A 27,448-nucleotide genomic window follows, 5' to 3' on the forward strand; every position below is an offset into this window, starting at 1 on the left:
GGGAATGGTTAAAACTTTTTTTTTTTCATCTGTGGGGGAGTACAGAATTTAGCATCATCAACAGTAAGGTCAGAGAGTGACCACAGCTGTTATTGGTGGCATGACCCTTTAGGAGATCACAGATGCAAGCGAGAATACAGATAAGTTGTACTACCATTTTAGGATACATTTCAGGTTATCAAATACTGTATACTACACTATAGGCAGTTAATCAGTGTAGATAGCAAAATAACAATAACATAAAAGCAGTTTGAAAGCCTAAGTTGTGCATGACCAAATCTTGGCAGTAATGTTAGTTGTGAGTTAAGCCGGCTGCTCTCTGTGACAGATACTTTTATATACAACTGTTTAAGGTATTTCCTCTGTCTCTCGCCAGCTGTTAATATGAGGTTTGGACTGAATGTTAGGAAATAATTTAAAACCATAAAAGCCAATAGTGAGCAATTCTTCTACCGCCTCCTTCTCACCTGGCTTCCTTTTTGCCATATGATTGGAATGCTACGCTGTACTCCGTGGCTGTGGGGCCAAATCCACGCCTCATCTTCCTTCATAGACTCTCTTAGGAAAATAAATGGTTGCTGATTTCTTCCACCTCCACAATAGCTGGGGACACATTTTGAAATTCATGCCTGCAAGAAAAAGGGAAAGCTTCCATAATTTAAGCACAATTAGCCTCTTGTACTAATATGACTGAAAAAGGATGTGAATTGTTCTTTGACTACGATGAGCAGTAAGGTTTATTGTGAATGATGCCATTGATCTAATCCAGTCCTCCTAAATCAAGTTCTTAAGAAACCCATAATAGGCCAGAGTCAAAGGGCACCTCTGTTTAAACTAAAATGATGTCATAATGACTGACTTGCATCTAAGTGGGTAGGCTATGGCAAACGTCTGCTCAATTAGAGTTTATTTTAAGTGCCACTAATCTATTCTTTGTTCACTTCAGCATTTAAAGTCTAATGTATATACATTAAAAGCATGTTAAATACTGTTAAACCACGTGCTTGAGTCATATTAATCCTCCTCCGGTTTTCTGCTAGATTAGGATACTAGGCATTGCAGATTGGTTAGATGTATACACACACAGAATAGGTCAAAATAAATTATTCTGTTTGGTGCACAACAGAGTCATGCTACATATTTATTGCCATTTTTTTGTGGCCTCGAAGATTTACACATGATCCTGTGTATAGGGATGCTTCCAGTGTTCAGTGATTCTACCAGGAGTCATCTGCTGCTTCCCAGCACAGAAATATGTGTGCAAACCACTTTGATCCCCTCCATCAAGCACTGAGAGGGTAGCAGTGCAGCCTCTGTCCAGCTGACCAAAATCACAGTGTGCTTTTATTGTAGGACTTTAGCTCTTATATTCCACGCTCAATATGAACATCTGATTCAGACACTGAATGTTCAGCTCACTCATTTCCAACCATAAGCGTACATACATGATACCTCTGGGATACATGTATGACATGTCTAGGTTCCTAAAATAAGAACTGTCAACGCCTGTTCACATCTACCAATTAAAGTTACATAGAATGAGAGACTAAGTCTGATTGGTTGCTGTTGGGCAATACTGGTAAGTCAGACTCTAAAATTCCTATGATTGAGTGATGGCTCTCCAATGGGTTTGAGCACGGTAAAGCTGTCCAAGGTGTCAGAATTACTCAGGAGGTTAGAATGAGACTTCAGTGTAGGACCTTACAAATGCAGATTTGGTAAAGGACTGTAATTTATTTATTTTACTTATTTCAGATACTTATATAGTGCCGTCAATTTATGCAGCGCTTTACATATACATTGTACATTCACATCAGTCCCTACCCTCAAGGAGCTTACAATCTAAGGTCCCTAACTAACATTCATACATACTAGGGACAATTTAGACAGGATCCAATTAACCTACCAGCATGTCTTTGGAGTGTGGGAGGAAACCGGAGTACCCGGAGGAAACCCACGCAGGCACAGGGAGAACATGCAAACTCCAGGCAGGTAGTGTCATGGTTGGGATTTGAACCGGCGACCCTTCTTTCTGCTAGGCGAAAGTGCTATCCACTACACCACTGTGCCGCCCTGCATACAATAATTCTATTGTAAATAAACACATGTCATTACAGAAAACCATTGCCCCCATTAGAAGGCTCCCTGATTCAGTAGTAATTGAAGAATCTAGAAGAAATAAATGGTACATTGCTCACTGCTTTTCTCCATGTCTCCCATCTCATCTGCTTTAAGATTTTGAAAAACTCGATTAGGTCTCAGTTACCAATTCTTTCAGCTTTTCAATTGCTGCAAATTCATCATTGTTGTCCTGAAATTTAAACTGGGCCAAATACTTTTGTGATATGAGAGGCATTCGAAGGAGTGACCAAATCAGGCTTTACAGCTTTTGTTGACATTAAATTAGGTTCCCTCCGAAAATTGGATGCACTCCAATTCTTGTCTCTGGGGATGATGAGTGTTTTCCTGGAAGTTTGACCCCTTGGTCACTGCTTTTATTATGGATAAAGGGGGAGGTCTGGAAGAGGCTGGATCTCATGCGTCTTTATTTTTACAAATTTTTCTTAAAAAAAAAATATTTCTGAACAGATGGACAACAGCTGGTTTATGTCTGCTGCACCTCTGGGGAAAAACATCATCATTAAGTTCAACCACAACATTAACTGGGATACTGAACTCTACTGCTGTCACATTTTTTCAGCATTTCCCAAAATGCCTTGCAGCATGCCTTAGAAGCTCTTAGATTATAGAGATCAGACATCTTATCGTCAACTCTATTTCCTATACAAACTCATTAATTACAATGTAGGCAGATAATATAGGGACATTTTTGCTATCGCCCTTGTGCATATATATGATAGTAGGCTTCTCCCCTTTTAGTACTTAGTTTATATATGGTAGAAATTGTATTCTTGTTTAGAAGTATGGTATGGTATTCTTGTTTAGAAGTCTTTTAAAAAATCTGCTTGCAGGAGTGGTGTACTTTAATTTGAAAATGGACACATTATGGCAGATAGCAATTTGAGAGGAGACCTATTAAACATCTTTTAATAGCTGTAATCGGTAACCCATTTCCTGCAGCCTAATCTGGTATCACAACTTTTTACTGCTGTTATAAATTGTCTAAAGATCAGTATCTTTAAACACTAAAGTCTGGGTGCTGTTTTGTTTGGGCACAGGGACTGTGACAATTCAGCACCACTGCTCTGAGCATATATCTGCAAGGCAAGGCTAGAAAAGCTAACTCAGGGATAGAAATGATCTCTGGAGTTAGGTGAGATTCAGGATTAGGGGGTTATCTTAATGTTTAGGAATATATTTAGGGCTAGGCTTTCCGGGGTTATTTGTTGGGGAAGATTGAAAGTTATTGGCTTACTTTTGTGATCAGGTTAAAAGTTAGGGTCACTATTAAAGAGGGACTTTCCCCTGCCATTACAAATTTAAAAGTCAACAGCTACAAGCACTGTAACTGCTAACTTAAAAAAAAAAAAAACACATACAGTACATAACAGTTTATAAAGTCCAGTGCTGACTTCCTCGCACCTGATTCTTTCCATGGTTTCTGTTCTTCCACACTGCCATCTTGAATTCAGGAGTCAGCTGTCACTTCCTGATGACTTACAGCCATCCCCAAGTTATGCCGCGTACACACGAGCGGACTTTCCGGCAGAAAAGGTCCGACGGAACGAATCCGTCGGACATTGCAATCGTGCGTGGGCTTCATCGGACCTTTTCTGTCAAAAAATCTGATGGACCTTGGAAATAGAACATTTTTCAAATCTTTCCAACGGACTTGATTCCTATCGAAAAAAAATGTTCGTCTGTATGCTAGTCCGACGGATCGAAAACGATGCAAGGACAGCTATTGGCTTCTAGCTATTGAACTTCCTTTTCTAGTCCAGTTGTACGTCATCACGTTTGAAACGATCCAAATTTGGTGGGATCATGTGTAGTCAAGTCCGTTTCGTCGGGACTCCGTCGGAACTCTGTTGAAAAGTCCTTCAGAGTTCAGTCCGACGAGAAGTCCGCTCGTGTGTACACGGCATTACACATGCACAAGAACGCTAACTGCAGGGAGACTGTCTTGGAGCCTCCTGTGATGTGTGATGTGGTATGTCAGGAGACTGCAGGCAGGGTGGGCAGGACAATGGCTATGTTGTCCTCACCTAAAAAGTGGAAGTGGGAGCAAGTTCCACAAGAAAAGGTATTTGCTCCACTAATAAAGAAAAAAAATACAGTATGTGTGATTATTAAATAGGGAGGGTGAAGGAAGTAAATTCATCTTGGAAGTAAATGTCCACTTTCTTGACAAATGTACTCCTTCTTTACCTTCCACACATTCACATGGTGTTTTTACACTTTTTTATTTATTTTTTCTACCTTTTTCTACCATCACGTCTTGCTGGCATTTCTTCTGGGAGCGAAGTTGTTCCAGCATTGCAGTCTGTGCCCACTCATCATGATATCATCCTGCTGATACAATCTTCTTGAGCCTGAGAGGACGCCTTCCATTGGACAGCCAATGGAGAGCATCCACATCTTCCTGGCAACAACATGAACACCAGAAGAAGGACTTTCCCCATCTGCAGTGAGAAAGATAAGTAATCTAGGGACCCCATGCATTATGTGACCATGGATCTTTAAAAATAAAAGATGTTTTAAGGTAGTTATTTGTAACGCAGTAATTATTTGGGGGGGGGGGGGGGAATTTGAGGCAGGCTGTCATTTAAAAAGGGGGGCACCTGCCTTTCTGCTATCCGCTGCCATCATGATGTCCAAATGCTATATGCAGATAGGCTGTGTTGCCTATGACTCTTTTGGTCCCCATGCTGGTAAGCTTGTGGCAATTGTTGATGTCATTGACCAAAATAGAGCTCTTATCGATGGTCCCTGCACTGGTGTAAGAAGGCAAGCCATGCCATTCAAGTGCATGAAGCTTACTGACTTTGTTCTGAAGTTCCCCCACAGTGCTCAGCAGAAATACAGTATGTCCGTAAAGTCTGGGAGAAGGAGAAGATCAATGAGAAATGGACTGTTACTAACTGGACAAAGAGGATTGATGCTAGAGAGAGGAAAGCAAAAATGACAGATTTTGACCTTTACAAAGTCAGGGAAGCAAAGAAAATGAGGAACAAAATAATCAGACATGAGATGAACAAACTCCAGAAAGAGGCTACCAAGCCAGCAGCATAAATTTCTCTTAAAATAAATAAAATCTGGTTTATACTTTAAAAAAAGGTGTGCACCTGGATAGCTGGCTATAAAATGGATATATTATAACATTCAATGTAAATTGCTGAAAATTAGCTAAACACAAAGTAGGAAAGCATATCATGTGCAGTATAAATTATTTCCTCATATAAAATTTAGCAAACATATTTGAATCCAATGACCTAATACACGCAAACACTTAAACTGCTACATGCTGCTTTTTAAACAAAGTAAACTCTAGCATATGTTTCATCTCCAAATATGGAAAGATTTCTTCACAGTAAGAGCTGGGAAAATGTGGAATAGCCTCCCTCCGGAGGTGGTTCTGGCCAGCTCAGTAGATTGCTTTAAAAAAGGCCTGGATTGTTTCCTAAATGTACATAATATAACTGGGTACTAACATTTACTGGTAAAGTTGATCCAGGTAAAATCCGATCGCCTCCCCTGCTGTAACAAATTGGATTATGCTTTGCTGGGGTTTTTCGCCTTCCTCTGGATCAACTGTGCGTAAAGGATTGTGTATATAGGATTGTATGGTTACATAGTTACATAGTACATAGTAGGTGAGGTTGCAAAAAGACACAAGTCCATCAAGTCCAACCTATGTGTGTGATTATGTGTCAGTAAATTATTATTTTGTTATTTTTTTTTATTGATTGAACTAGATGGACTTGTGTCTTTTTTCAACCTAACTATGTAACTATGTATATACTGATGATGACGCTGTAGGCCCCTTCAATTATTTGCAACCTGCTTACAGCCAAGGTGACTGGTCCAGTTCAGCCAAAGATAGCAAAGACCTATCAAAAATGTTGAGGTCCAACTATTATATTTTTCTCTGACAACTGTTACTGCTAATTCTGTCATGCATGCTCCCCTACCTTGTATTGTGCATTTTTTAAATCCAAACTATTATTTATGCATCTCTCATGCCATTAATGCAAACTTCTAAAAAAAAGCATTCACCGCAACCAATTTTAAATTACCTCGATATAAAAGTATTCTTCACTGGTTGGTCTAAGTTACTAAAAATGCTCTTTGGCATGTTAATGGCAATTAACGTTGTGACTGTTATGTTAATATTACTTCCAAGTCCATACTCTAAATAACTACTGTTGTAAAAGTCGCGCAGTGGAATCTGATCACTGAATATGTACAATGTACTTGTTAGATCAGAGTGTATTGGTGTATATGTGTAGCAGATAGACATTATTTGTATTATTTGCTTTTTCTTTGTAAAGTAAACCTGTGATGATAAATATAATTTTCTTTTTCTTTACAAAGCTCCGTGATGTGGGCTTTGTCGAACCCCTGTGAACAAAAAAAGTGAACCGTGAAATCACAGCACACAAAAAAGTGCAAAACAGTTGCTCTAACTGCTGTATTTTGAAACACATAATGAACACCATACAATACAATATTTTTGTAACCTCCCTATATATATGTTTTAATGACATTACTTACTAATGTTAATGATGTTTTATATGTGGACTGCATTTTCCACCTTGTTCCTTTCAATAAAATAAGATTGAACTAAAAGTGCACAACAGATACAGAAATGGCCAAACCTCTGAAGAGGAAGGGCCCCTAAACCTTAACCTCCCTGGACCCAAGGCTCCTAAAAGGGACAAGGCACACCATGGCCTACCTAGGTCAAAGCCAGGTGGACCCCACTCCTTAGCCGAAACCTGCCCGCTAAGTGAGGGGCTTTCCTGAAGAGAAACCCCTCCAGTTGGGGAGAGGTAAAAGACTCAAAGGCCACAGAACCTACCCTCAACATCAGGGATGTCCTCTGATAACCTGTACCCTCCATCTCTGTACAAAAACAAAACACGTGCAGTGTAAGTGCATGTGAATAAATAGTGAAAAAAAAAAAAAAAAAGTTAGCTTAAAGCAGCCCATTCATTTATAGAGCACCACAACATATGTTATATGTATATATGCCGCGTACGTACACACAAAATCCATGTTTTTTTTCCAAGGGATGTTGGCTCAAACTTGTCTTGCATACACACGGTCACACAAATCTTGTCGGAAATTCCGAACGTCAAGAACGCGGTGACGTACAACACGAGCCGAGAAAAATGAAGTTCAATAGCCAGTGCAGCTCTTTTGCTTGATTCCGAGCATGCATGGAATTTTGTGCATCGGAATTGTGTACACAATATCAGAATTTCCGACAAATTTTGTTATCGGATAATTTAAGATCCAGATCTCAAATTTTTTTTTCGCGGAAATTCCGATGAAAAATGTCCGATGGAGCCTACACACGGTCGGAATTTCCGCAACATTACAGTGTGTTGTAATGGGCAGCAATGCACATATAAATCAAAGTATTATTTAAAACTTTTTGACATGACAAATCATATGCTATGAGAGGTTTGACAAGGTAAGATTTAAATATATTGATTTTTTTTGTTCCTGGTTTATATACTTGCTATATTATTAATATTAGGAATAATAAGTAAATACATCATGATAGGCAAGAGATCCTAAGTCTGAGATCTTGCAGGCTCTTTCTGTGATACATTTCTAAAATGAGAATACATCTTTAATGTATACAACAGTGTTAATGTGTCACGCACTGGCTATAGATCATTATCACGCTTTACAGTTCTGATGCAGCCAGGCATCCAACTATAAATAGCTTTTTTCTTTTTCCATGATCCAGATTAAGGGAAAAATGTCTCTTCCTTTTATGGTCTGAAGCAGTTTCTTGGTGCTTCAAACACTTCAAATCCCCCTTAGGCACTAAGCCAGGTTGCTGGGGGTATGCTCTTTCCACCTATTTTTCTTGTGTGGAATTTCATGTGAATTAGGAATAAATAGAAGGGTATTGAGAACCTATGATGAGTAAAGTCATTAGCAAGATTTGATGCTTGCACCTTGCATTGTTTGACAGAGATTCATTTAAACCTGTCCATCTATGTTAGTGTTTAAAACAATGTTTCTTTTTAGATTATCTTTAGTTCATTCATTTATCTCTAGTTTATATTTTTCTTTATAACATTTCTGTTTTTGGACTGCTGGTATACATGTGTAAACAAATGATTCCCTATGGTGGTTTTGGGAGCCAGGGGTGGCCCTCTGGTTAGTACCTGCTGTACGGTCATATTATGGTAATGGAAGATCCTCATTAGCTTAGCATTAGTTTCTTTTAATGTCACTTGCATTAAACAGTGCTAATGAGCCTGTTGGAGGCTAATAGTACCAACAGATTTTATATGATTGTTGCCAGATCTTGACAGTTTTTGGTGAAGAATGAATACAATCAACTTAATGTTGGTCCACAATTTAGGCATCAGACATAGCCTTGGTGCTTATTTGGCTTATTTGGCTTGTATTTGTCTTATCAGATGGCCATTTTTCAAGTAAGGATTGCACTTCAGGTACAACATAGGTGCATTACAATCTTCAACATAAATCACATCTGTATAAAAACAGAAATAACATTTTTTCATCTTTTGAGACCTGTATTTATTTGACTGTGAGGGGGTCCATGGTTATACGCTTCAGTTCCTAGATGATGTACTGATTAAAGCAGGGGTAGGCAACCTCGGCACTCCAGCTGTGGTGAAACTACAAATCCCATCATGCCTCTGCCTCTAGGAGTCATGCCTGTGATTGTCAAGGTCTTGCAATGTCTCATGGAACTTGTAGTTTCACCACAGCTGGAGGGCCGAGGATGCCAACCCCTGGATTAAAGGCTAGGTTCTCCTTTTTATTAGGACCATTAGACTGTCTAGGGGACTCAGTGTGTTAAAAACAGTGTGCAGTTTTCAAATAGTGTCCTTAGTTTTAATGCCATACCAGTAGGCCATGATTGACAACCCCAAAGCCTGCCAAAAAAAATTCCACTGAAGTGATTAGTTATGTCCTGCCCAAGTCCAGGGATACTTTTAACATTAGACGCTCCCTGCTATGACCACAGAAGAAAGGGCATTTCAATGTTCCAAGCACATGCATACACAGTGCAATCTCCCTACCCTATTGCAGCTGCTGTGGGTGAGGAGTAAAATGTGCTTGCACAAGTTTGGAATGCGGAACTTTGCTCGCTCCTGTGATTCTGGAGGAAAAATCACTTGGGCAGGATGCTGCTGAACACAACAGTGGGAGTTTTTGTGGCAGCCTTTGGACATCTTGGTCATGGCCTACTGGTAGCCATTAAAACTAAGAACACTGACGGCTGGGATATCTTTTCCCAAATGCTACAGAGAGATGTTGTAGTTTTGTCTAGGTTTTCCGTTTTTTCTTTCCCTGGTTCATCAGGGGACTGGTCTTCTGCTTTGGACATGGGATCACCCATTCTGTCTTGCTATACTCATGCACCTTCAGAGACCGGTATCCTGTGATGTAATGTATGCACACATACAAGCCTTGCCTTCTTAAGTACACTTTGAACAGGATTCCTAATGTATGGTTTACTCACTGTTAAATGAAGGTGACCTTAGCAAATTTGACAACTGTCTATCGCTGAATTTGTGTGATTGCCTTTTTAAGGTTCATATTGCTGTAAAGTCTGTTTAGAGTGCTGTCAGATTGGGTGCCCGTCCTTCGCTGATGGAACCTATTATTTTATAATTTTCATATTTTGTGTTTTTTCTTTTTTTTATACTTTGTACTGTTTTCTGAACACTCAATAAATACTTTAATTATGCAGAAAAAAACTATGAGCACTATTTGAAAATTGCAGAGTGTTTTTTTTAACACACTAGGGTCTCTAGACAGCATAGTGTATTTAAATGAAAAGGAGAACTTAGCCTTTAATCAGTACATTGCCAAAGAACTGAAGCATACAACCAAAGACCCCCCTCAAAATCATCTAAATAAAGGTTTCAAAAGTTGAAAAACCTTTTTCTGTTTTTTTTTTTTATAGGTTTTACATATTTCACCTGTCCTTGGTGCTTTCTCCTTGAGGAGAAGCCAACATGGTGATTTATGAATGCTTTTACATGTTTCAAGCTGTCCACTACGTTTTCTCTCAGAGGACATTGTGATTTATAAAGAAGATTTTTCTGCATTTACCTGGACTAAGATCAAACTTTGAAACATTAGCGTTTTTTGGTGGTTAAGGGCATCAACAGTTATCTTCAGCCCAGAGACATTATTGTCCAACAGGTCAAAGCCATCAAAGCCATACACAGCAAATATATATGTGCTGATATAGACATAGTTGTGGTCATGTTGTAGCAAATGCAGCACAAGGTATCTTACAGAAAAGTATAAAATGGACAAATCCTATAGCAAAGTGCCATGTTAAATTTTATGAGCCTGTTCTCTTTCTTTCCCTTTTAAATGCTTTTAATTACAGATAAATCTAAGCTACCATTATATTGATTTACAGTATATATTTAGGAATAAAGTGATCTTTTTAGCATCTGTATGGTTACTTGACAACCTTTTCAATAATATCAAACTGGTATTTTGAAAAAACATGAAAACTTTAGTTTTGGTGAGATGCACCACAGTTTTATTAATCCCATGTCCCATTAAAAAAAAATGGACTTGGTTATAACATTTCTGCAATTCTCTACAACTGTTACACATTTTTTAGTTATTGTAACTGCGTGTTTATGTCTCAGCGTAGGATATTCAGAACAGACACAAATTTCCATTTATTCTCCAAATCTGTAATGTTATTAAGGTTCCATCTGATCTTCTTGTGTGGTTTTGGCATCTATCACTGAATGGCTGCTGGAGTTTTTGATGAGGTTATGTATACACAGTTGCGTCTGCATTGTAGTAGAGTACACTAAGCAACATAAACATATTTACTACTGGATTGGTTTGCATTGTATTGTAATTCAGCTTCAAAGCCACATAAGATCAGTTTAGAAATTAGCTTTTGCTGTGTATATGTATATTATTTTCCACATTGAGCTTTGAGAACAGAGCTTATTCTTGTTTTTTCGTATTAGTTGAAATGTAGAGTAAAATAGAATCTTAAATAAATGAAGAACAACATACATTTTCTTTATCAAAATAAATTCTCATGCCCAATAAATTGCTCTGGCAATGTTTTCTAGGAAAGGGTTAATTCAATTTAAAAAGGAAATGGGGAGCGTGTGACACAGACACTTAGTTGCTCTGTTTACCAGTAACATTCTTGATGGGATAAAAACAACTGAACAGTACTGGGAGGTCAGGGAGCATGCGAGAGAAGACTCTTCACATGTTGTGGAATGGAAGGGTCACTGATGGGAACAACAGGAAGTGATGGTCTATTCTAAACCACAGACCCCATCGATGAATTTTGTGGGAACGTGGCATGCTGAATTCTGTCTATTAAATTGTGCCAAAATGCATACCAGGACATGTGGTTTAATGCACTTTTCAAAGTCAAAGACTGCTGATTATAATTATTCCAGCCATAGAGAATGGATTTTGGTATTGTTAGAACCAAACGTTGCGGCAGGTTGGTCTTTGAAATGTAGGCTAAAACCTTTTTATGCCAGTATGCTTTACTGTTGGGTGTCCAGATGATTCCCTAATCAGAATAATCTTAGAAGCCTGCATCTGAGAATCTTAGAAGTCTGCATCTTAGCATTTCACCTGCTGCAAGTCAGTCTGCCAAGTTTCTGACAGTTTGTGGTCAATTTTATTTTACATTTTATTAATTTTCGGAAACTGAAGTTTTATATTGTCATATTTTATTTATAGAAAATTACACTTCTTAAAATGAGGCCCCTGTTTTATCTGCGCCATGGCATCTACTTTTGCTGCCTTGTTCTACGCTCACCTCAGTTCTTCAGCACTACCTTTCCTGTCCTAATTACAAATTATTTTGAAGCTGTAATAGTAACAGTACTACACATTACATATTACAAAATGTTAATACTGCCATGTTTGAAATGTCTTTTACCATCTGTTGATTCACAAGAACTAGAGACAATTCACAGTGGTAGTTATTTTAGACATACCACTGAGCTCAAAAGCACTAGGATCAATTGTTTTTAAATAAAATATCAAATATATTTTTACTAAACAAAATTAGTAATAATATAGAGTACATTATAATGTTACCGAGGATGTATGTGGGGAACCCAACGTTAAACTGGTTACCTACCCCTGCCCTATAATCTGACATATGGGCAGGCAATGGAAAGGGAAGAAAGGGACATGCAGTGACCCAGAGCCTGAAGCGCTGAAGAAGCCTAGGCCTGGGTTGGTCACTGCTTAATTTGATGGTGAGAGTTTGTGTAAGGGTAGGATGGAGTCTCTTAAGAAATAGTTTTCAGAATCTGGCAATGTGTAGGACAAAACCCTTCTGCTGTATTTTTTTTATTACAAGTATGTATATAGTGCCTCAAGAAACTTACAATCTAAGGTCCCTAACTCATAGAACTCACTTAACCTACAAGCATGTCTTTGGAGTGTAGGAGGAAACCGGAGTACTCACTGGGAGCAAGCACAGGGATTCGACCCAACAACACAGTATATACTCCCCACAGCATGTGCAGGTACATGTGCATGGTTGTGGGTTCATGATTTTGTACTTTAAGCTGGCAACAAACAAAACAGAACACCTACTGCATGTGTAGGACTGCAAAACCAATTAGGATATATATCTACCCTGCATAAATATTAGGGAGTCAAGGTGCTGTATCAGGTCTAGACCCTTGGTGGTTAAGATACCTACTTTATAACTGTACATATGTGGCCATGTCTGGAAAATGAAAGTAAATTTACAGTTACAGATTGCCCTCCATGTTGATAGTGTGTCATCTAAAGTTACATTTCTACAATCTTACTTCCTGCATAGGTTGAAAATATTGGTGGCAGATCTTCCACCATTATGAGCAGTGCCAAAAACAATGAAAAAAACCCCACACCTTTCTAGGAGATTTCACAACGTGTTGCGTATCTCCTATTACAAAAAAAATAAAAGAAGCATACAATGATAACACTGGGGTACACAATCTCTTCAATGCACTCTGGAACAGGGAACCATTACAGGAACAAAATGAATGTAGGCTAACGTCTTCTATGTTCCTATCATAAAGAAATTGGCATGACTGTGATCTTATGATCTGATACAAGAAAAGAAAGAAGAAAACTTTTACTGTTCTAGAACACATATAGTAAAATTTTGGGGTGGCATTAACAAAGGAAGTGTTAAATACACACACATTTTGTATGACTAGAGTGAGCATGTGTGGACAGTCAGTATGTTTGTTAGTGGGACATTAGAAGCGTGAGCTGTTTATGTTATGCATTGAGCACACATGCATTAGTCATCTCCAAAGACCTTTCCAGCCCGGACTGATCTATCCATGAAAGATGGTCCATGATTCATCATTACTACAGCCATCCAATATGAATCCAGCTGGCATCTGTATATGTTAGAAACTTAACCTGCCTGTGACTTTAAGAAACCTTCCTGATGTATACCTGGGTTTCTGCGATACTTTCTTAACGGGTGAAAGTTACTTCAACAAGTATTAGCTCCCATAATTGACAGAGCCATTGAAAAAATGTCACTAAAATCTTTGTCTGACTGATTTATGTTGGGGCACGAACCAAATACTCAATCCAACTCCCAGGATAGTAACAAGGTCACTTGTCATAAGTGAATAAAAAACATTACATACCGTAAACATGCATTTTTAATGCAAGGCATTATTTATATTTGATAATGGTTATTACTTTCGTTACATATTGAACTCTATCACTACCTGCCCTTGAAGTAGATTGTGCTAGTCACACAAAAGCACAGACAAGAATACATTCACTTACCCTGTGTCAGAGGACTTTATTTCACTTCAAGGGGGTTTTACATCCCCATATAGGTCTATGGGAGCGAAAATCTGCTTGAAGTAGGTCTAACTCAGGTCAAATGCACTTGTAAGCGAATTCATAGAAGCATCATGATCTCAGAAGTGTGTCTCATTAATGTCACACTGATATCATCAACCCTCCATGACTTCACATAGCAAAAAGTTAGTTACCAACATCTACAACTTACTACAAACAGCTGGTTCTCGACCCTATGACAAACCATTTTAAAAGTGGACTTCTTACATGCCTACACTATCCCCAGATATGTAGGATGGATTTACCAGTTGCTGGCTCAAAGATGTCATCAGTACAGCCAATAGACTGATTCAATATAAATTGGTCCACTGCTTATACTATGCACTTGATCATTTCTATAAAATGGGTCTACTCTATTACTTGTCAACGTACATATTTGCCAGCACATCATGGATCATCAAATAACATCTAAAAGTTGTTGTTGAAAATGATCACATCACAGTGGAAGAGTGTTTCGGAATCACACAGGACCCCTTAGTCGAGCATATAACATACCTAACAAACTCTGTATGGCCCCAAAACGTTGCACTCTTCTGCTGTGATAACATCACTTTGAATAAAAACTTTTGGACGTTATTTGAAGATGTACTGGCAAATATGTGATGGTACCAATTTCCAACTGGCTGTTGCTGCAGCGCCCATTTATTTCTCAGCCCACTCTAGTAAAGTGTGCAATGGCAGTATTTATGATTACTCCATCACTCCATGCCCGAGATATCTTCAAAGCTGAGCCATTACTGCTTTGAGATACACACCAAAATGTTGGCAAGCCTTGGCCTGCTACCACCAGCCTCCACGGAAGTATGTCTTCTAGAACAGTGTTTCTCAAGGCCAGTCCTCAGGGTGCCCCAACAGGCCATGTTTTCAGGATTTCCTTCAGATGAAACAGCTGTGGTAATTACTAAGGCAGTGAAACTGATCAAATCACCTGTGTAAAATAATGGAGAGCCTTAAAACATGACCTGTTGGGGCGCCTTGAGGACTGGAGTTGAGAAACACTGTTCTAGAATACAGTATATCATTGATTTGATCCCTACTAGTGCTGCAAGAACAATGTTTCGTACTGTATGCTATCAAACTCCAAATGCCACTCTGCTACAGTGTAAAGACTCCAACCCTACCTCCAGAAATGCTTGCTTTAAGCTGGCCATACATTATACAATTTTCTTTTTGAATTTCCTTTAGATTTACCTTCAACTATGTGGTGGAAGGGCCTGCATGATTGCATACAAATTGAAAGTGTTTTGGCTTTTGCATGAATGTGTGAACATTCGCCACCCTTTTTAACTGTTATTGTATAACAGATTGTCTGTTGTTTGGTATACGAAAGGCAAAATGACAATCTAACACCTTTCAAAAAATGGCATCAACAAAGCCTTCCTGGACAGGTTGGTGCAGATTTGGTTCACCTGAATGCTCGGTGTTTATGTTGTAGAAATGGGAGTAGTGGGTAGGACACATTTCCGGTGCCAAATTATTTCAGTGTTGAAAGTAACAAGGTTTTCAAAGAGTCTGATTGGTCCTTAACGCATGAAAGTGGTTAGCTGGGTGCTGCCTGCTACCATTACCTTGAAATTGTAGGTAGGTAGAATAAGCATAACAGCCCTTGAACTTACACATTCAAACATCTCTGTAACTTCAATATTGCTATCATAACAAGTTACTATTAAGGCCACATTAAGAATCAATAACCCACAATACTGCCCAAATTAATAATCAAACAGTTCTAACCAGCATGTCCCAATGAACTGAATCTACTGTAACCAATTTAGTGCATATCAAGAAATATGGATTTGTTTTGTGCTATTTTTATATCATATTAATAGGCATAATACAAAAAAGCTCCAGAATAAAACAAGGCTTTAAAATTTTCAACCTTAAAAAATATAATACATTCAACAGGTAATGTAAAGACACGTAACCTATTTAAATACATCATAGGACATCAGTGCACAGTCTGATCACTAAAAAAAAAGATCAGGAAACCCAAAAATTCCCCTGCGGTTTGTAATGTACTGAAATCAGTTTGATATATCTATTTGATAAGGGCAAAACAAATTTTGAACTAGCAGAAATATTGTCAGTCAAATACATGCTGTGTGCTCTACCTGTGCTGTTACATTGTTCCCAGCTATCTGGGAAAAGGAGATGCATAGGTGTGCATAGTCTGTCTTAAAATGACAATCCTGCTTCTCTATATGACCAGTATAGTGAGTGAGCCTTGACGCCCTAAGACAAGAAATGTGTCACTGTTATGCCACGTACACACGACCGGACTTTCCGGCAAAAAAGGTCTGACGGACATTCCGATCATGTGTGGGCTTCATCTGACTTTTTCTTTCGAAAATTCTGACGGACCTAGAAATAGAACATGTTGCAAATCTTTCCGACGGAACCAGTTCCTATCGGGAAAAAACGTTCGTCTGTGTGCTGTTCCGACGGACCAAAAACGACGCAAGGGCAGCTATTGGCTACTGGCTATTGAACTTCCTTTTTCTAGTCCCGTCGTACGTCATCGCGTTCTAAACGATCGGACTTTGGTGAGATTGTGTGTAGGCAAGTCCGTTTCAGCGGAACTCTGTCAGAACTCTGTCGAAAAAACCGTCAGAGTTTATTCTGATGGAAAAAACGGTCGTGTGTATGCGGCATTAGGATCACCATGTGAAAATAAAGGGAAAAAAACCTGGAAAAAGATAATGAATGCAGACTCCACAGCTAAGTACTGGTAAGCTGCAATATATTCCGTTTTTGTTCTTGAGTTTAGTTATTCTTAAAGGGTAACCACACTTTCATGGGAAAAAAAATAGCAAAAAAAATTGCATATACAATTGCGACACAAGTCATATTGTCATTGAACGTTATTAAAAATGACCTTTCCTTTTCAATCATCAGCTCTGTATTTTCCTGTAAAGTGCAATGCAAGATGGCTACCTGGAGGTGTTCTGTACACAGAATATGTACAGAACGCCCCCCCCCCCCCTAAACATAATTTCCTGCTTGCGTGATTGGCTCACTGATTTTCCCAGAAGTCTGCAACAAGATACAAGGCAGATTTTTGGCATTCCCTGCACTAAAAATGTAATTTTTGGTAAGATACTCCCAATAGGAAATAATGTCTAAAGGGATGCAGAACCTGCCACTTTCCTCATTAGAGCCCTGTTTCTGCAGCAGGTGGTTGATAATTATGAAACCACTCCCATTCCACTCACTGAGCACAGGGGCACAGTGGAACAAACCATGATTTCTTCAGAATAACAAAATGTAGGAATCTGCATCAAAGTTTGTTAAAACCCCTGCAATGTACATAGATCACCCAGAGGGGAGAGATCTAAGAGCATTAGATTGATAATGTAAGGGGGTTAACTCATAGAGCCACTCCCTTGCTGGCCCAAAATGCTGCAAGTCTCAGTCACTAGCAGAATCTTACTCACAAGCAAGTGAGCAATTCCATATGCAAAAAAGATTCTGGAATGGGACTTTAAATAATAGACCCCAATAATACATCACAGAAAAAGCTTCTCTTAAAAAATTACAAATATTTACTAAAGTTGTTCTAAAGGTATAACTTTCTTTACCTTAATGTATTCCCTGCATTATGGTAAAAAACATTTTGCCACTTGCTGTGCCTACATTGATCCAGGGCTGTGCCCATCTGCCGGCTTTCCACTACACTACACTGAGAGCAGTGGGAGCCATTGGCTGCTGTCAGTCAAATCCTGTGAGCCGAGATCGGGGGGGAGCAGAGCTAAGCTGTGCTGTGTGTATCTATGGATGTACACAGCTCAGCTCAGGAGCGGACCCCCATGTATGCCCCCATAGCAAACAGCTTGCAGCTGGCTATGGAGTCATTCAGAGAAATGGAGGAGCCAAGAGTGCCAGCAGGGGACCACAGAAGAGCAGGTTTGAGTCCGCTCTGTGCAATAGCACAGAGCAGGTAAATATAACATTATTTTATTTATGTTTTTTAATAAAAAATTACCTTTAGAAACACTTTAATGACTTAAAAAATGTACCAAAACACACACATACAAATTAAAAAACACTCTCAGTTACAAATAGTGTGTATAAAACAATCTTTTTACCACTTAAACTTTGTGCGCATTTAATTTAGATATCGAACCATTGAACAGACAAAGGCCAATGCAATTCACAGAATAGATGTCTCTTCAGGACCAACATTTAGGCTTGGTTCTCATTTGAATGGGCTGCTGTGCCGCATGAACAGCAGAAAAAAAAGGTGCATGCACCTTTTTAAAAATGTGGCCACAGGGAAACCGCATGGTCTTTTTGACCATGCGGTTTCCCGCGCTTGCGCTGTGAGCTGAAATACATTGGGTGTGCGTCAGAATGAATGGCAGCCCCACGTGTCTCACAATAGTAGTGCAATTCCGCTGCTGGTGGCTGCGGGGAGTTCGATGCGATTCCAGCAACTGGAACGCACAGTGCGGGCTAGTGTGAATCTGCCTAAGGCTAGCCTAAGCCTAAAACTACAGGAGGGGGTGGGCACAAAAACCAGTCACCATGCACAGCAGTGACAGGTCTTACTACAGGAAGCTCCTGCACAAAGTGTCACACTGGATTATTGCAGAGCTCTGGAAGAAATACACAAAGCGTTCCAAGGTTCCAGGAAGAATACACATGACTTTTGCATGTAAAAATTTGTATGTAAGCCCAACATTTGATAATCCGGATATATGCTTGCTGTACCATGTACTTGTATGAGAAAGTATCCTGTTCTCCTTGTATTGCGGCCTTTGTGTGAAATCCCTGGTGTTCCTGCCAGTGCCTCAGCTTTCCTATAAAAAAAAACTGACCAGACTAAGCAGGAAAACACCCTGGTCAGTTCTCTAGCTGTGCTGAGAATTCAGCCTACTCTCCTCCAATGATCAGACTTGTCCTGGCATCCCCCCCCTCCCACCACACAGCCATCCACTGGGAAGATCAGTGTGCTGTTGCTTCTCTTCCCCCAGCTCTTATGCAACTTAGAACAGGCTGTATATGATCACTTATAAAAAGGGGAAAAAAAAGGTATGTATAATGTTTTTTTATATCTATACACAAATGTTTTGCCGTTCAGTTCTATTTTAAACCGAATGCATTGTTTTATGAGTTGAAAAAACAATCACTTTAAGATCTGTATTCAGTATTCCAAGTTCGGAGCTGAAGGGTGCTTTAAGGACTTCAAGAAAACTGCCTGAAGCTTACCAAATACTCTGTAAATGCTTACTGAATCTGAAGCCCTTTAAACTAGCATTTGGAAACTAGGATTAAATAATTCCCGTGTGTTGACGGCCTTAGGGTGGCAATGAAGTAAGTGCAGTTGGAATCTCCCTTTGCATGTATTAAGATTAATAGTTCTGTTTAGAGCTGCTGATTCTTAACACATGCTGATTCAGCAAGGGGCCACAGTAAATCAATATTTGGGGCTTTTAAGTTTCTAAAGCTCTGAAACAAAACAGATGAATAGTCCAACTATGTAAATGATTACTACAAAATGTAAAAAGGTGTCCAATACTGTAGACTGGTTGCCACCCAGTTCTGTGGCTTCATTGAGTTCATTGATCTTGGGTAGAATATCAGTTGTCACTGGGACCATAATTAAAAGGTCTGTCTACTCAAATATGATATTTTATTTATTCTTATTGAAGATGCTAGACTCTAGAGAGTTAAACCACAGGATAATTTCTGTCTTTCCAGTAGTTTATTAGTAGCTATCTTCGCTTGAGTTATTGGGTCTGCATAATTGTGGTGGCCATTATAAGGGGGTCCTTCTCTCTCTGTTGGATTTATTTATTCTAGTATATAGAAAACAGAAACAGAGTTGTGAGATCTTCCAAAACTTTCAGATAGAAGACTCAGTCTAACAGACCCTACCTACAAGTAAAATACCGCTTTTGGGATGAATGACCCTTTAATGCTGAGCAGTTCAATGATGTTTAGGGATCCAAGGTCATAAGGTAAATTCACAGCATAAATGAGGACATATTGCAAATAATTCTGTCCTTATATGCTGTGAATGTGTGGAGTCTGTACTATGCTGTGCAATGTGATACAAATGTAGGAATATATATATATATATATATATATATATATATATATATATATATATATATATATATAATGTATTTATTTATTTTTAGTAAACATTGATTTTCCCAGACAGACTTTTTTAACTGCATTTTTCGACTGTCTGCAAATGTCTTGACAGTTGGCAACCCTAGATGGCCATATTCTTACAAATGGTGCTGTTTTCATACAATCTTTTATACAGCAGTAAAAAGGCATGTCTGCAAGGATGACTTTCATTGCTTTGTAAATAATGTACTGGGAACTGTGAGTCTTTAAGTAATTTTTCTTCTAAGAGAAATATTGGGGCTGACCTCATTCTGAATATGCTAGTTGCGTGGCTGTTATGCTGCAGTTTCAATACTGCCCCACAATAATTATGCATGTCAGGAAAGTCAGAGGGAAGTCGGAAACCCTCATTTGCATACCTGTTCTAAGTTTGTGACTCAAAGTAAAAACAAGAGGGACAGTTTCCAACCCAAGCAACTTACAAAATTAGAAGTCAGCCTCCATTTTTCTTTTAGGAATTTATATGGCAATGACAATTTAGGGTGCATTCACACCTGTGGAAGCACCCATGCTCTGAATTAGATGCAAGAACCCCAGGAGGGGTTCCTGCGATAAGCTACAGGAGGCAGTCCCATTGAAAGCAATGGGAGGCTGCCAGTTCCCGCAGCTAATCACTGCCACTAGCATGTAATCTCTCATACATTGATCCCATGCAAGAGATCAGCCCTGGACTCGGGCTGCCTATGCCAAGGGCAAGTCACTTACACTTGTGATCGCTGCATTAAAGACTACATGCGAGTGGCCACAATTAGCTGCGGGAGCGAGCATCCTCCCATTGCTTTCATTGGGGCTGCCTCCCACAACTTATTGCAGGAACCCCCGCTGGGGTTCTCGCTCGCATCTAATTGTAATTCGGATGCATTTGCAAGTGTGAATGCACTATTACGTAGCTCTGGGTATATTCACATCAGTCCCTGCCCTCAGGGTGGTTACAAACTAAAGCATAGCTCCCAACTGTCCCTGATTTGGAGGGACTGTCCCTGATTTGGAGCAATGTCCCTCTGTCCCTCATTCCACCTCATTTGTCCCTCATTTTGGTCAGATCTATATAGCTGTATATAAAATGCACTTTTTATCTTTCAAAAGTGTTTCCCAGTGCTAAACCTTTCATCCAATTTCTAAATTGCTGCATTTTTACATTTTAAAAGCCAATATAAATTAATAGTAATGGTAAAAAAAAAGTCCTTGTGGGGGTATGCTAAGGTCCCTATCTCATTAACAAACATACACATACCAGGACCAAGTTATACAGGAGCCAATTAATCCACCAGCATGTTTTGAGAATGTAGGAGGAAAACCATGCAAGCACAAGGAGAACATTCAAACTCCGTGCAGGTAGTGTCCTGGATGGGAATGTGAATGGGGCACTCCACTGCTGCAAGGCTGCCCTATGCTTTAAAGCAAATATTCATATTTCTAGCACTGTATTACTACCATGGTTCCCAATCAGCCTCTTCGAACTCTGACACCTGCATCTTTCTACAACTTTAGAGAGAGAAAGGGGTTGCTTTACTAAAACTGGAGAGTGTAAAATCTGGTGCAGCTCTACATAGAAAGCAATCAGCTTCCAGGTTTTATCATCAAAGCTTAACTGAACAAGCTGAAGTTAGAAGCTGATTGGCTGCCATGAGCAGCTGCACCAGATTTTGCCCTCTCCAGTTTTAGTAAATCAACCTCAATGTCTGACGTACACCAGAAAACATCCACACAGTTCTGACAGATGTTCAGCTGTGACAGGCACACAAATGCTTGTAAATATTCTGCAGCAATAAATCTGTGAATAAAGAAAGGGATCTTATAAGCCAAGTCTGGTTTACTTTAAGTGACACTAAACAATATCCTTATTCTTCAAGAATATTCCATGTACATCCACTACTTAGTAGGGCTGTAATCTATTTTTCATGAAATAGTGAGTTTTTTGCCTCCTTGTAATTTCCTCCACTCCCAAACTTCTCACTTATCTCCTCACTTTTGTCTGTTTGGAATGAGCAGTGCATGTTAGTTGCAGTTACGTGCAATGCTCTATTCACACTACAAATCCTATAGTCCACAGCCCCTAGTCCATTTTAAGAGTGAGCAAGAGAGAGCGGCTATTTTCTTACATATAGCGGGACCATGAAAAATGAACATAGCCACCTTCTAATAGGAAGCTGGATTACAACAGAGATAAAAAAAAGAATTTAGAGATTTGGAGGAAAGTGAAAGCAATAGAAGGTACTTTTTTGAGTTAAGAATACATACTTGAATTGATTTTTTTTTAATCCAGGAGTTTAGGGTCACTTTAGTAAGAGTAGGAAAGATGCTAGAAAGATGATTGGTTTTCGTGGGATACTGTAATTTACAAATTGATCTTTGCTTTAATAAATAAATTGGACTAAGTTTTAAATGAAGGCACACACACTTGCTAAGGTGTTTAACACAAGGTTATACCGTGTAAAAATACTTTTATATCTGGGCATACAATATAGTGGAAATGTTAAATGATTTGGATGTCCAAGCCTGGCCATACATTATACAATTTTCTTGTAAAATTATCCTTCAGATTTACTAAAACTATATAATATGAGGTCAAACCTAAACACATTCAATTCGTATGCAATCAGGCAGGCCCTTGTACTACATACTTAAAGGTAAATCTAAGGCTCCGTTCACTTTTGTATGACTCCAAAGTTGCGCCGACTTTGGAGTGCAACTTTTGTGCAACTTTGATACAACTTTGGATGGGTGCGACTTAGATACGACTTTGGCTTTGTCCAGGGATAATGGATAACTGTTGCACAACTGCTGCATTGTATAACATTCAGGTAAGACTTTCATGCAACTTTTGAGGGTTAACATTGAAGTCTATGGCCCTCAAGTTGCATGAAAGTCAGACCAAAGTGTTGCATCAACAATTTTGAAGTTGCTGCAACTTTAAGTCGCACATATAGGAATGGTTATCATTGGAAAACATGGGGAACGAATTGTCATGCAAATCTGATGTCCAAAGTTGCACGACAAGTCGCACAAATGTGAATGGAGCCTCAAAGAAACTAAATAAGAAAATTGTGTATTGTATGACCAGCTTTGGTCATTCATTACTGAGTTTAAACGACTTTGTATAAGAAACAGGACAAAAAGGGCTGCTTCCTGTAGTGCGGATCTAGTAAGACCTTATTTGGGGCACACACACATACACTCAGATATACGGAGCTTTAAGAGTATAATGTGTGGGGGAAGTCTTTAAGCCTTCGCCAGTCAAAGCATGACGGTGAGAGCCTCGGGGTTTTTCCAGCGGTTAAAGTGGTCACATCTGGAGGAGCTGCATCTCCATTGCCAAATCCGTGTCCTACTCCTAACAGGAAGTAGCTGTGAGGTTTGGCAGGTCTATAAGGCCACACTCGCCTAGAGAAAATACACTCTTTCTAAGGAAATCTATTATTCTTATCATCAAGGCTGTCATAAATTTCATTATGCAATGCTCAATAAATTACAACAGAGGAAATCTGCTTGGCAGCTAGGAGAGATTACTATGCAGTGCATTGTAAGAAACCTGCCATCAGCTGAAAATCTTATTTTTCAGGTGTACATCATTTTAAATATTTTAGTGCTTAGAAATAATTATAAAGAACGGGATGTGCCAGGTCAACAGCCATTACTTATAAAGACGTCTGCAGTATCCCCTAGCAACCAATCAAATATTTAGTGATCTACCTATACCTAACTGATGAGATCTGGTTGGTATGGGCCAACAGACGTAGGGAGCCCTGGTGCTTTCTTGAGAAATAAACATCAGTGCTCACTTAAACACCCATTACCAACACATGCACTTATTCTGTTTTTTATAAAACACCTTATAGAACATCAACAAATGTTACCTTGATTGTGTAATAGGTGATGCAAGCAAGTCCCCCCCTTGAGCTAATGACGAGTTTACACCTTTTGGGCTACCGACAGACATGACATGATTATCTGGTCCATTACAAAGAGACTGGGGGTTGATTTACTAAAAGCAAATAATGTTCACTTTGCAAGGGAAGTTGCAATTTTCAAGGGAATTTGCTCCAGAGCTTAATGAATGAGGTAAAGCTCTGCTGACTTCCATCATCCAATCAGGTCAAACAAAGATGGTGTTTTTATTCACCTTGCACTGGATTAGGCATTCTTTGCAAAGTGAAATTTCACCACATACACTAAGCTCTGCAGATAATTCCCCTTGCACCTTCTCCTAAAAGTGAACAGCCTATTTGCTTTTATGAATCAACCCCTGAGAGTCATTTGTATGCCTTTGCACATACCTCCTTAGCGACTGATCTAGGGGTTAAACAATTAACTGTTTTAAATTTGATTTCCTGGATGGTAGCTTTTTTCTCTCTCAGAAAATTCTGATCTCAGTAATGTTTTCTCATTATATAAACATGCACATTTATATAAAATGACCATGCCTTTTTATGAAAAAATGTTTTGTATGAAGGCTGTCATGCCAGTCAGTGTCCTGAGCATGTCTACTACAAGCCTTAACCAATCCATTACTGCTTACAAGATATACACTGATGGTGTGTAAGATATAAAAACCCATAGGAACCAACCAGAAACAAATTATTTTATTGATCTGAATACGGTAAACTGAAATCAGATTCTTTGTTGTTGGCTACTGCACTATGCACATCTTAACTTCTCTATGCCTTCCTGTCTTAAATAAGCCAGATATAGGGGTTGATTTACTAAAGGCAAATGGGTTGTTCACTTTTCAAGGGAAGTTGCACTCTGGGGAACTTCCCCAGAGCGTATTGAATGTGGTAAAATGTAACCATGGCAAAAATACCCAATTAGGTGCAAGGAATTAAAAAAAAAAAAAAAAAAAGGGAATTAAAAAAATAATGCATTTTTGCTTACACATAATTAGAGGATGGAGGGCAGCAGAGCTTCACCTCATTTGCTACAATTTGGAGACAATGCCCCTGCAAAGTGAACAGCTTATGTGCTTTTAGTAAATCAACCCCATACAGTCATACACTCCTGTGAAGTCATCCAATGTTTGTCTAGAAGCAGGTATCTGTCCCATCAATACAATTATATCTAAATGCAAAGTTCCCTTTGCAGAAATTGGTTGTGTTCTTTATAGTTTAAACTATAACCTGGGTTACATTATAACCTCATATAGAAAGACGTGGAGTTCTCAACATCCTATAAAGCAGCAAATATAAACACATGCTCTTGATGCCTTCCAGACAGCTCCAGACGAGGGGCTGTACCTTTCCTGGAGTTTGGAAGAGAGTGTCTACAGACACATGCAAAGGAACAGACAGAATGATTCCACACTTAAGCTGGCCATACACCCATAGATTTCTTTCCTTGATTGAACGAAAGAAATCAAACATGCCTACATCCAATAGATGAACCTCCCACTGCAGCTATAGTATCTGATTGGATGCAGGCACTGTTCGACTGACAATTTTCTGCTTGTCTGCTCCGAATTTTCTCCAGTTCATTAGGAACCAGATGAAAGTGTATGGCCAGCTTTAGAGAATGGAGAAAACAGCATGACATTTTGTACTGTACACTATAAACAAATAGGTATTGCCTAATGGTTACTGGTAAAGGCTAGCCATCCAGTATAGGAATTTCACAAGTATTGCTTTGTACCTACTGCATAGTGTAATGCCGCGTACACACGACTGGACTTTACAGCAGACTTTGTCCAGCGGACTTTTCGACGGACTTTACGACGGACTTTCCAAATGAACGGACTTGCCTACACACAATCAACCAAAGTCCGACGGATTTGTACGTGATGACGTACGACCGGACTAAAACAAGGAAGTTCATAGCCAGTAGCCAATAGCTGCCTTAGCGTCGGTTTTTGTCCGTTGGACTAGCATGCAGACGAACTGACTTTTCGACCGGACTCGAGTCCGTCGGACAGATTTGAAACATGTTTCAAATCTAAGTCCGTCAAACTTTTGAGAAAAAAAAAGTCCGCTGGAGCCCACACACGATCGAATTGTCAGACGGAGTCCGGTGCGCCGGACCAAGTATGCCGGAAAGTCCGCTCATGTGTACGCGGCATAAGAGATGTGATGGGGAAATTTACTAAAGCTGTGCACAGTAACCAATCGGCTTCTAACTTCATCTTGTTCAATTAAGCTTTGACAATAAAGCCTGGAAACTGATTGGTTTCTATAAAGAGTTTCATCAGATTTTGCACACTCCAGTTTTAGTAAATAGCCCCCATATGGCTGTTTATCCTGAATGTGGCAGTTGCTTGAATATATTTCCCACAATGCAGGAAGGTCTTTTGACGTATTTTTAATAGTCTTCTTTTCCATGGGAAAAGGAAACAGTAATCTCATTGGATATATGCCATAAATACAAATTGCACTTTTTAGGTATTGCCAGATATGTGAATTTTTGTCTATGGCAGGGCAATGAATGATGAAAAGTTCGGGCCATAAAATACAGCCATTTTATATACACCGTGCAAGGTTACCAGTTATGTTTTTATGATGCAGCATTTTATTTTATAAGGCTGAGCAAAATGTAGTAACCCAGAAGGCATCATCTTTCCGAGAAGAATAATCTGCATTGTCTGCTTGGGGTTAAAGGAAAAAAACTCTGTATAATGGATAAGGGTTGTGGTTGAGTGCTAGGTAAAGAAGATAAGAAGGAAAATATGGCTTCTTTTCATTTAACTTTTTAAATACTTTTTGGAGCAGACATATAATACATCAGCTTACCTGAAAGCCCTTAGCAGTTATTCAGTTCATTTTGTGTTTTGTGCTATCAAAAAAAACAGACGTCTCATAATAAAGAGCAGTTGTGAATGTTTATATGCAATAAAATAACTGCACAGCTGTCAGCATGTGCCTTCTATATTTTTAAATATGTCATTTTATTGGCTTTACTAGATTGCTAAGTAAAAAATAAAACCCACGTGACAAAACATTGACGCATTTGGAACTTTACGTGACATACAGTGACATGTATGACATGTATGTCTGTACAAGTATATCGGGTTTAAAGTGAATTGTTTGCAGTGCGTAGAAATGTGGTTATTAGGTTTGTCTTGCAAATGGGTGCACCAGGAAATAAACACGATTAGTGGCACCGTTAATAGAAAAAAAACAAAAAAAACAATAACTTACTGTCTGCAAGGTTGGCTTGATCTTGTCACCTTGTTCCCCCCTGGGGCTGCAAACGTAGAGCTTGAGCTTCTGTAAGTGTGCTGGTCTTGGGTTTGGGGATTTTCCGGCACTAGATTCTAACCAGCTGGGAGAAAAGACCTTTTTTCTTTTACCTTATATGAGCT

At 39.1% G+C, this 27,448-nt stretch overlaps 1 long non-coding RNA gene across 1 annotated transcript; it reads right to left on the minus strand.

Moving 5' to 3' along the window:
- Positions 1–27,448, minus strand: LOC141132304 (uncharacterized). Its single transcript, XR_012242880.1, has 2 exons — positions 27,285–27,448; positions 1–629 (listed from the first exon to the last, which is right to left on the minus strand). It is a non-coding gene; the product is annotated as an uncharacterized lncRNA (long non-coding RNA).

The sequence above is a fragment of the Aquarana catesbeiana genome, linkage group LG03 (assembly GCF_042186555.1).
Source record: "Aquarana catesbeiana isolate 2022-GZ linkage group LG03, ASM4218655v1, whole genome shotgun sequence".
In the NCBI taxonomy this organism is placed as follows: Eukaryota; Metazoa; Chordata; class Amphibia; order Anura; family Ranidae; genus Aquarana; species Aquarana catesbeiana.